Source organism: Pundamilia nyererei, unplaced genomic scaffold, assembly GCF_000239375.1.
Source record: "Pundamilia nyererei isolate P.nyererei 1_Seehausen unplaced genomic scaffold, PunNye1.0 scaffold00126, whole genome shotgun sequence".
In the NCBI taxonomy this organism is placed as follows: Eukaryota; Metazoa; Chordata; class Actinopteri; order Cichliformes; family Cichlidae; genus Pundamilia; species Pundamilia nyererei.
Genome location: NW_005187527.1, coordinates 819295 through 828670, shown reverse-complemented (window position 1 = coordinate 828670; position 9376 = coordinate 819295).

Here is a 9376-nt window from a genome sequence, read left to right as displayed (position 1 = left end):
GTTTTAAAGTCCTGAAACATTAAGGCCAAAATCCCACAGCCGGTGTGTTCACTACGGAGCATCGAGCTCACTTTACCAGTCAATTGCCCGCAACTTTACTTTTTCAAGGTCTGTCTATAGATCGACTTGAGAGAATCTAAACAAAAACAAGTGTAGTCTTGTCTCAAAAGATATTCATTACAGAGACAGCTGTTTGCTCTTTACACTTTTTAGAAACTGCCTTAACAAAGAAGGAATAAATACTTAATCAATACTGAATTCAACATATAAGCATGAAGTACCTTGTACTCCAGTGGACAGAGTTTTAAAGAGAACCTCAGAAAAGTCCTTTCTTTAGTAAACATGTAGGAGAGGCTCGACCCCCGTGGAAGACTGTGGGCAAACAAGCTCCTTTTTTAAGACGACAACCTTTCTTCGTGAAAACTGCAAGCCACTTTCAGATGCTATCATCAGTGGCACATAATGTCATTAAAAGCTTCCGACAATCTGGAGAAATCTCTATATCTGCAAGAGATGAGGAGATGGAAAAAAAACCAATACTGAAAACATGTGATGTTCAGTTCGCAGACAGCACTGCATTAAAAACAGATAGGATGCTCGAGTGGAAATCGCTGCATGGGCTGAGGAACACTTCTGAAAACCATCATCAGTGAACAGTTTGCTAGTGCTTCCGTGAATACGAGCTAAAACTATAGAAAACAATAAAGAATAATAAAAAAGATATATAAACATCAAGTGAAGCTGCCATCTTTGAGCTCAGACACATTCAGTCAAAATGTCTATTGAATCACAACTCTAGTTCTTTTTGGGTCGGAGATTGTGTCCTCAAGGCTAAAGAAGAACACGCAGATCAAAAGCCAGCATTTGTGATGATAAGCTTAGCATTAGCGGGTTCTATTGTAAAACACTCTTGAGTTATGAATGGAAACACTGTTACAAAACAGACCTCAAACTGTTCTGAATTTCTACATAAAGTGAGAATGGGAAAAATATTTCGCTTACAAAAGTAGCAATTGTTGTCCTCTGCTCCCAAACCCATATCGAGTCTTGTAAAAAAGGAGGCGATGGAACAATATGTGGCTGTGAAAGACATGCAGAGGGTTGGTGTGAGAAGGCGATGCTACAGAGGTGAATGTTTTGCTGTGGCGATCCTGAACAAAGAGGAAAGAGTAAAAGTAAACTTTTTTTATGGTGGCTCTGAGAGGTCAAACAAACTGCAAGTTACAAAAAAACACATCAGCAGATAGAAAAAAACACTGCAAAAGCACATAAAGCACAGCAAAGTTGAATAAAGCACAATGGAAGTGTTTCTGGGGAAATATTAATGTGACGGAACAGCTGCAGAAGCCACAGAACAAAGCAAAACATGCCAAGGACTGACCTGAGATAAGCTTAAAAGAAGCAGAACATTCATCAGCATTGTGAGGGGAAAAAAGATGCATGTAATGTGTGTAATATGATTCAGTAATGTTGATACATGTACGCTATTAGCCATTTACTGTTAGCTTGTCACTTCCGCAGCTGTTCCGTCACATTATTGTCTCCCCAAAACATTTCTTTTGTTTTTCTGGGGAGACAATAACCTGAGACTGCTTGTTACTGTTTTCTAAGCTGCATTTAACCTTTCAAGACTTTATTAACACCATTTTCTATAAAACAGGGTTTATATGACTTACAAACCGCTGATTTCTGTGGATAATATGCAGTGTCTCTCTTTTAAAAATCAGGTTGTATAATGGAAAAGAATGCAGAAGGTAGGTTTGGATAATCCACTGCAAGAATGAACACAATAACATCATCTGAAACAGAATCTATCTCCCCATAATTTGAATTCAAGAGGCAACCTACCCCACGTATACTCTTAATTATTTTTGCACTAAACAGCTTTTATTTTAAAGACACAGCTGAAAAGATTCGCATGGTGCTCACTCTTGTGTTGAACTGATCTGCCATCAGTGCTTACGGAGAGTACAAGGAAGTGCCGGTGTGAGAGATGCACTTTACAAGCTGGATCTTGTAATCTGGCGAGGCGTTCAAGAAAAAAGGAACTTTAATGCATTTACTAGTGCTTGCTGTAAAACACTTCATTGTTAATTCTTAGTACAACTCTTTCTGCAGCAGTCTTTACTGCCCTAAGTCTGCTAATTGTTGGTGTTTATCTGGTTCTAAACACGAGTAATATGTAACTGTAAATGATGAGAGCATCGTCACTGGCTTTTCTCGGCTAAAAACTTCTGACAGACTGTATGAAATAGACCCTGGTGCAGCACTCGTGAATTTAAGCGCTCTTGACAAAATGTCATTTGGGATGTTCTTGAGCTCCCATCTCACTTGTGGACACAGGTGTTGGACGTCCTCTGTAATTGCCCCCCATGGTTTGCCTGTCTGAAGAACACCTGGACTTCCACAAAGCACACCAACAGTTGCGACTGTCAGAAAAGCATGCGTGCACGTCTCATCTTGAAGAACAGATTTGTTTTTTGACAATCCTTTGAATTCTATATTTTGACTTTTAAAGTCAATGAACTATATAACTGCTTTGAAAACATTTATTTTTATTTTTTGGTGCTTCTGTTGCTACACAATCATACATAGCCGTGCCGTCGCATTTATATGTGTTTTGGACTAATAGTTGGTTTGCAAGGACATTACTGTTTAAGTCAAGTTTTATTATAACTTGATGATGATGACTGATGGTCATGACATGGCAGTTGAGTGAGATGAGAAAATGCAAAAAAACCCAAAACAAAACATCTGTTTATTAAAGCTGGGCCAGCGTGTGATTTGACTGAGTGTCAAAAGTCCATTTATCTTGCTAAACAAGGTGGCAGGAGCCAGCCAGGATTAAAGAACTGGGTCTCCGGCCGACTCTCACCTTCAGCACTCTCTCAGCTCGGAATGAGAGTGCTCCATCATCCAACGCGCTCCGTGACACCAGCTGGGCAACTAGGTGGAAAGAGCAATGGGGGTGTCGTGCTGTCCACGAGCACTTTGCCTGTGCCACAACAAGGCCTGCTTTGGTTTTCGACTCACGCATCGCCTGTACATGAACAAAGAGGAAGCACCTTGGTGACTGCTCATGATCAAGGCCATTACCACTGCCCACGATAAACAGCACACAGTGTTTTGTCTTTTTGACACCGTAAAGTTACCAAAAAAATTAAATGTTTGTTTACCTGCTGGCTATGATATTATACAATTTTACAGTCTGCACCAACATCATCGTCACTACATACATGACACAGAATATAACTCTGGTTTGGTTAGTGTTGGGGTCGGTGCTCCAAACAGTAACATATTACACATTTCTCATTACTTTTTTTTTTTAAAGCAATGCAGTTAAGTTACTTAATTACTCACCAGAAAAAAAAAATTCCTTTTACTCCATAAACCTTAACCTTCTCCATGAAATTCTCCCTTTTTTACTGCCTTCTCATTGGAAATTGATGAACCCAGAATCTCCGTTTCTTCCTTCTCTTCTTCAGAAACATCAGGACCAGCTCTTCATCACTTATGTCGACTTCATTTTTTTTTTGTTCACAGTGTATTTTTTGAGGATAAATTTTCAACAGAATCCCAGCACATTTGGTGCGTGTATACATTACACAAGTTTGGATAAAAAAGTTGTTGTCTCTTTTAGCTTTTACAATATGAACACAAAATCGGCAGAGACTTTAAAGCGATCGCTGCAGTGATTCTACTGTACAAACATGAAAACGTAGAAATTGAGGCGTCAAAACTGCTCATCACTGCCTTTGTTACCTGCTAAAGTTCAAACTCTGGCTGCTGGACTGGCTTCCATACAGCTTTAATGACACTCTGGGTTTTCCACTAGCTTTGCATTGGCGTGCTGTTTTTTGCAGATGCATGCAAAGAGCCAAAGTTGTGTTACCAACATAATGCAGTTGTGTGTGTCCTGGACACAGTTTGCATTAAAGAAGAACCTTTATATACAACTTAATTGTATATAACTGTAATGTAATTACTCAATTTAGTACAGTAACACGTTACATTACTGCGTTACAGAAAAATGTAATGTGATTACAGTAACATGTTACTTTCAACACTGTGAAATGCCCACAGTGTATAAAAAAAAAGGTTGTTCTCCACTGGTAACAACATCAGCAATTTTCCTAAAAAGGTTCTATGAATTTATTCAGTGTATAACTAGTGCACAACTATGATCTTTCCTTAAATTGGATCACATGTTTTTGCCGCCTGTCACAGAAAACAAAAGTGATTACGTGGAACAGTCCCAGAGGGGAGTTGAACCCCAGTCTCCTGGATGAAAGATGAGTTTGTTTCAAGCAACCGCCACGCTATTCACAAACAGGACTGTGCCTGTTTCATTCAACATTACCATCAGGGAATCTGTGTGTCTACCACAATAAAGGTCCTAATTGGCTTTCCATTGGCATTGTTTCCACAGCGCAGCCACATAATGTGTTCTTCCAGAGGCTGTGGTCACTTCCCGTATTTCTGCGAGAGCAGGTTGGGTTTCTAATTTAGCCTCGGTAAAGGCCAGTCTGTTGTTTGACTTTCTCTCCTTCAACTTGTTTTTTAACAAGAAAACACTTCCTGTTGTTTGCATCACATTCATTTTAATTAGGGGCTGTGGGCATCGCAAGATGACAACATGCATTTTAATTTAATCTAATTACCTGAAAAGCAGGAGTCTATCCATAACTGTCACTTTTTAATCACGAGGTTCCTTTACAACAGGAAGAAAATAAGTGAACCAGTTTTTTTTTTTGTTAGTTTTTTTTAACCTCTCTCATCACAGCAGCACAACATCATGGACAACATGAATTCAGTGTGGAGGGATTTGTCAAACCAAGACAAAGAAAGGAAGAAAAAAACTTAAACAGACATAATCTGCATCGTTTCCAGTCAACAGGAAGGTTTGAATCCTTATTAATCGCCCAGCATAACATGCACGCACTTAAAGACATAGAAAAAAAATGTCTATCTGCAATGCATGGGGAGTTCTTTCACATTTGCCCCCAAACAGTCATGCTGAAAATCTAAGGCAAATTTTCATTTTACGGCCCGTCAGCTCCCTGATACAGAGCAAATGAATGCAGCAGCAAACAAATCTATCAAGTCCTACATCAAAACAACTGTGCTCCCTCTCCCTGTGACTTAAGGACACAGACATAGCAGAAAGGAGAAGTGCGGGAGGAGAAAAAGAAGTGTTAGTGAAAGGCACAGAAGGAATCATGGGCTGTGCTGAAAGCAACCTGCTGGCTTCTGAAAGGCCTTCAGCAAGGAAGTCCTTTAGTCACAACAATACTGGATAACAGCAAAACTGTTTGATCAAGAAGAGCGAATTATTGCTCCTAGGGGCTCCGGTGTTTTCCTACACAAGCTGTATGCTTCTTTACTTGGCCTGACTGTTCAAGTACGTTGACAGCCGCTGGGTTTGTTTGTATTTTTGCTATTTAAAATGATTAAAATCCCAAGGTAAGTTTGCATTGTGCCTCCTTTGCTGAAGAAAAGAAACACTTATAAATGGTCATAAAGAGAAGCAACACTTAAAGCGAATATATTAATAGAAACTCGCTAGTGATAATAGCTGTGTGTTGAGGTTAGTATGTTATACACAGCACACTCAAAAAGGGCTCTTCCCAAAAGGTGCAAAGACAGTTTTTCCTTGTGGTACAGTAAATATGTAAAACTGGAGCCCCTGCAGAGACAGACCGGACCAGAGGGATTAGCCAACCACGAAATCATCTCTCTGTTTGCTTTGAATATTTCCAAGCTTCAACCAGTGCTGCTGTGGCAGCTGAGAGGGGGGAACAAGGGTCAGGAAGAAATAGCTTAGCTGAAGAATCGGAGGAGGATCCAACATGCTGCCAGCTAGGGCAGAAGCAACAGGTTAGATAGACATGAAAGTCTGCAGCTTGTGCTAAAAATAGAAGCTAGGTGTGCGGGAAACACTGGGGTCGTATTTTTTCGCATTTGAAACATTTCTTCTCGGTGAGAGAAAACAACTCAAACGAGTTGAAATCGAAAGGCTGCAATTAGAATATAAAGGTACCCGTGGCATCATTATCCCGCCGGTTTGACTGACGTAGCATGATACCTTGCTGCTGACCCAGTGAAATGCGTCTCCCTCCAAAAAGCTCAAAAAAAAAAAAAAAAAAAAAGGAGAAGCGCTTAAGTTGGATGCAGAGCGGGAAAACAATGGGTCTTTTAGAAGCCTTGAGGCGTGAAGATGGCAAATGAAAGTACAGGTTGTGGAACAGCTACCAGCGCACTGATGTATAGGGCAGTATCAGTTCAGTTCGATGCTTCTCATGAGGCATTATGGTGGGCTGAAAATGTCAATTTCATGCCATATAGACTTTGATTAAAGAGCCTAATGGATACCTGTCTGGAACATGACATGTTAATCAGTGTCTTTTCATCGAGCTTTTTGTCCGTCTCTGCTTGAGCGTTCCTTGCCTTCACCGGGAATGGCAAGGAGAGAAATGGAAGAGATGTGCACAAGATGAGACATTAGACCTTTAATTAGAGAACACTTTTGAGCCCCTGCGTCTACCTCAGCGGTTCTACTAAATGCACGCTGCATAATGATGTTCTCGAGGATGCTCCGAGGCGCTCAGATTGTTCTTGGTCCTCCGAGCTTAATGACATAACTGGACCTTTAATTTGAGATGACACCGGTTGATTTAATAATGAGAGAAGCAGCCAGATATTGACGTCACATGCAGCTATGTGGCATCTACAGAGAAGCTAAACCCTGTGCTGTCCATCTATACAAAATACAGTCACTTTTAAATGCCTGAGTTATGGTTTGGGGATTTTTTTTTAAAAATATATATTGCTAGCGCTGATGAAAACTACTAAAATTAGACGCTCTTCATCTGAGTTTTTATTTTTCCAGCAAGTCACTGCACTTGAATTGATGACTTTGGAGAAATTAATGTGCTGCTGGGTTACTTTCAAAAGGCTCAGAGTACTGTGAGGGGGAGAAATGCAATCAGTCATCAATGGCCATAAATTTCTCTGCAGAGTGAAAAGAGACTGAAGAATTTGTGCTGACACTGTAAAATAGTTTGACAGAGCGCTGGCTGGTTTTACAGTTATTTTTTTCGCAATGAGTCTTTCCATTAGGGAAATATCTACTCCTGGTTTATACCTCCGCAGAGGAGCTGAGAATGCGTGTATGCAACGTATGTGTACGCGCACGCCTCGGTGCATCACAGGTGCAGAAGCACGGAAGCAAGCGGCTAGAGGATGAGGTCATCTCCATTTGATCAGTGCGACTGAAACAATTTCATTGCATAAACCATAATTCACTGTGTCACCAGGACCTATTACTTAGGAACCTGGGTGATAAATTGCACTTTAAAAGGAAATAAACTGTATCAGAAATCAACTTTTTAATGAGCATGTGCAGTGAATTACCTGCCACTTCGCAGACACCTATCATAGATAACAGATATACATGATATTATAGAAGTTAGATAGGGTAAACCACCTTATTTTAAGTCATTATCTTTATTTTCTCTCTAGCCAATATTTTCAGCAGAGGCTGAAGTGTAGGAATTCTGTAGCACACCTGCCTGCTCATAATCATAAACTGTATATAAAAGATGGATGTGCCACTGTGACATTACACTTTGGTTTATGAAAACGATGTGCTGGGAGTTTGCTGTTCTCGCCCCGGCTACCCATGGAGCTGGTGAGTAACAGACGTCTCCAAATATGTCAGAACACTTTTGGAAATATGGGATATTTTGACAAATTGACAGATATTTGATGTTTACACAGCTACATTCTCGCCTGAAAATATCTTAAAAGTTTATTTTGTGACCCAGAAAGAGTAATAAGAGTAATATTAAAACTAAGTAGCTGCCGCCATTGTTGGAAACTGGAATTGGCTGGACCGTGCTATGAATTCTCTAATAGGTTAGGCCACGAAGGATAGACCTGTCCCATCCTTCAAATCTGGGGAAAAAGAGGACGCATTTGTTGGCCGCATTTGGAAAAGTCTTGGAATTTGGATCGCCTTCGTCGCGTCGCTCTGGCATAATCAGCCCACAAATGCAGCCTCAGGAGGATGCAGCCTCTGAATTTGGACACAGCTATAGCATCCACAGATGCGGTCATTTTAAAGAAGAAAGACTGTCATCACTGTCTTCATCGTCTGGATGGGGAACTTTCCAGGATAAAAGTCATCAGAGCATTGGATCTGTAGCTGGATCATCTGTATCTGAGAGAGCTGAGGCATGCCCTGGTCATATCCCACATGAAAAAGCCCCGTCTGAGCAGCAGTGACCCTCCCGGGAGTGAGGAAACTTCACCTGCTGACTGTCCACTGCTGGGCTAGAAGAGCAAAGGTGTTACTTTTGCTCCTGAATCACAGACAGGAAGGCAGCAAGTGTTTGCTTCTCCTGTCACAGCCAGCATCCCCTGAGCACAACAGGAGGCAAATTGGCTGTTATAACTGCCCATTGTGTGTGACTAGATTTAGCTACTTTTAGTCCTTTCTGTTCTGGTCTCTGTGCAACCATAGTGAGAGTTTGGTTCCCATTGCCAGCAGTAAGACTGTGTCACAGAGTTTGTTCATATTTATATATAGATATAATTGTTAGCCGCAGCCAAAGTGTGGAAGGCTGAAGGTAAAGTAGTCTCAAGATCACGTCGCTGTTTTTTTGCAGATGATGTTGTTCTGTTGCAGTGTTAATTTTGTTGACTAATAACTTGTGTCATAGTTTTAATCAACAACTATTTTTTTCCTGGCAAAAACACGACGATAACTAAATAAAAACGAATGGATGAAGACAAAAACTATGATGAAAAGTATTCACGCTTTCATCAGCGAATAAAAATTAAATGAAAATGTTCCAGAAACAGGAGATCCAATCAGAACAAATTAAGCTGCATAGAAAGGCGGGACAAGTTGGGAAGTGATCCAATCAGATCCTCCTTGTGCAGTAAGGTTAGACATTTGGTTTCCCAGGTTCCTAGTTACTCATGAAAACGCAGCAAAATGTCAACACTTGGGAGGAAGAGACGAGGAGAAGGCACATTTTGCATTTAACGTCAAGGAAAATAGGACATGTTGCAGACTGTGTTGTGCAACTCTCACCGGTAAACGCACTCGGTTAAGTTATATGGTTAATCAAAATCTCCCATAGGCATGAATGTGAGTGTGAATAGTCCTCTGTCACGCTGGCTGGTATTTGTAGGTAAATATAATTACATAGCAATTTCCAATAAAATCCCCAAATGAAATATTGAATTTCTATTTAATTACAGGAGAATCGTTCCAATAGTTACAGGACGTATATTTTTTTGGCACACTTTGGACCCTTTGGTATCCACTAAGCATAGTTTAAATGCCACAGTATACCCAAGTGTTGTT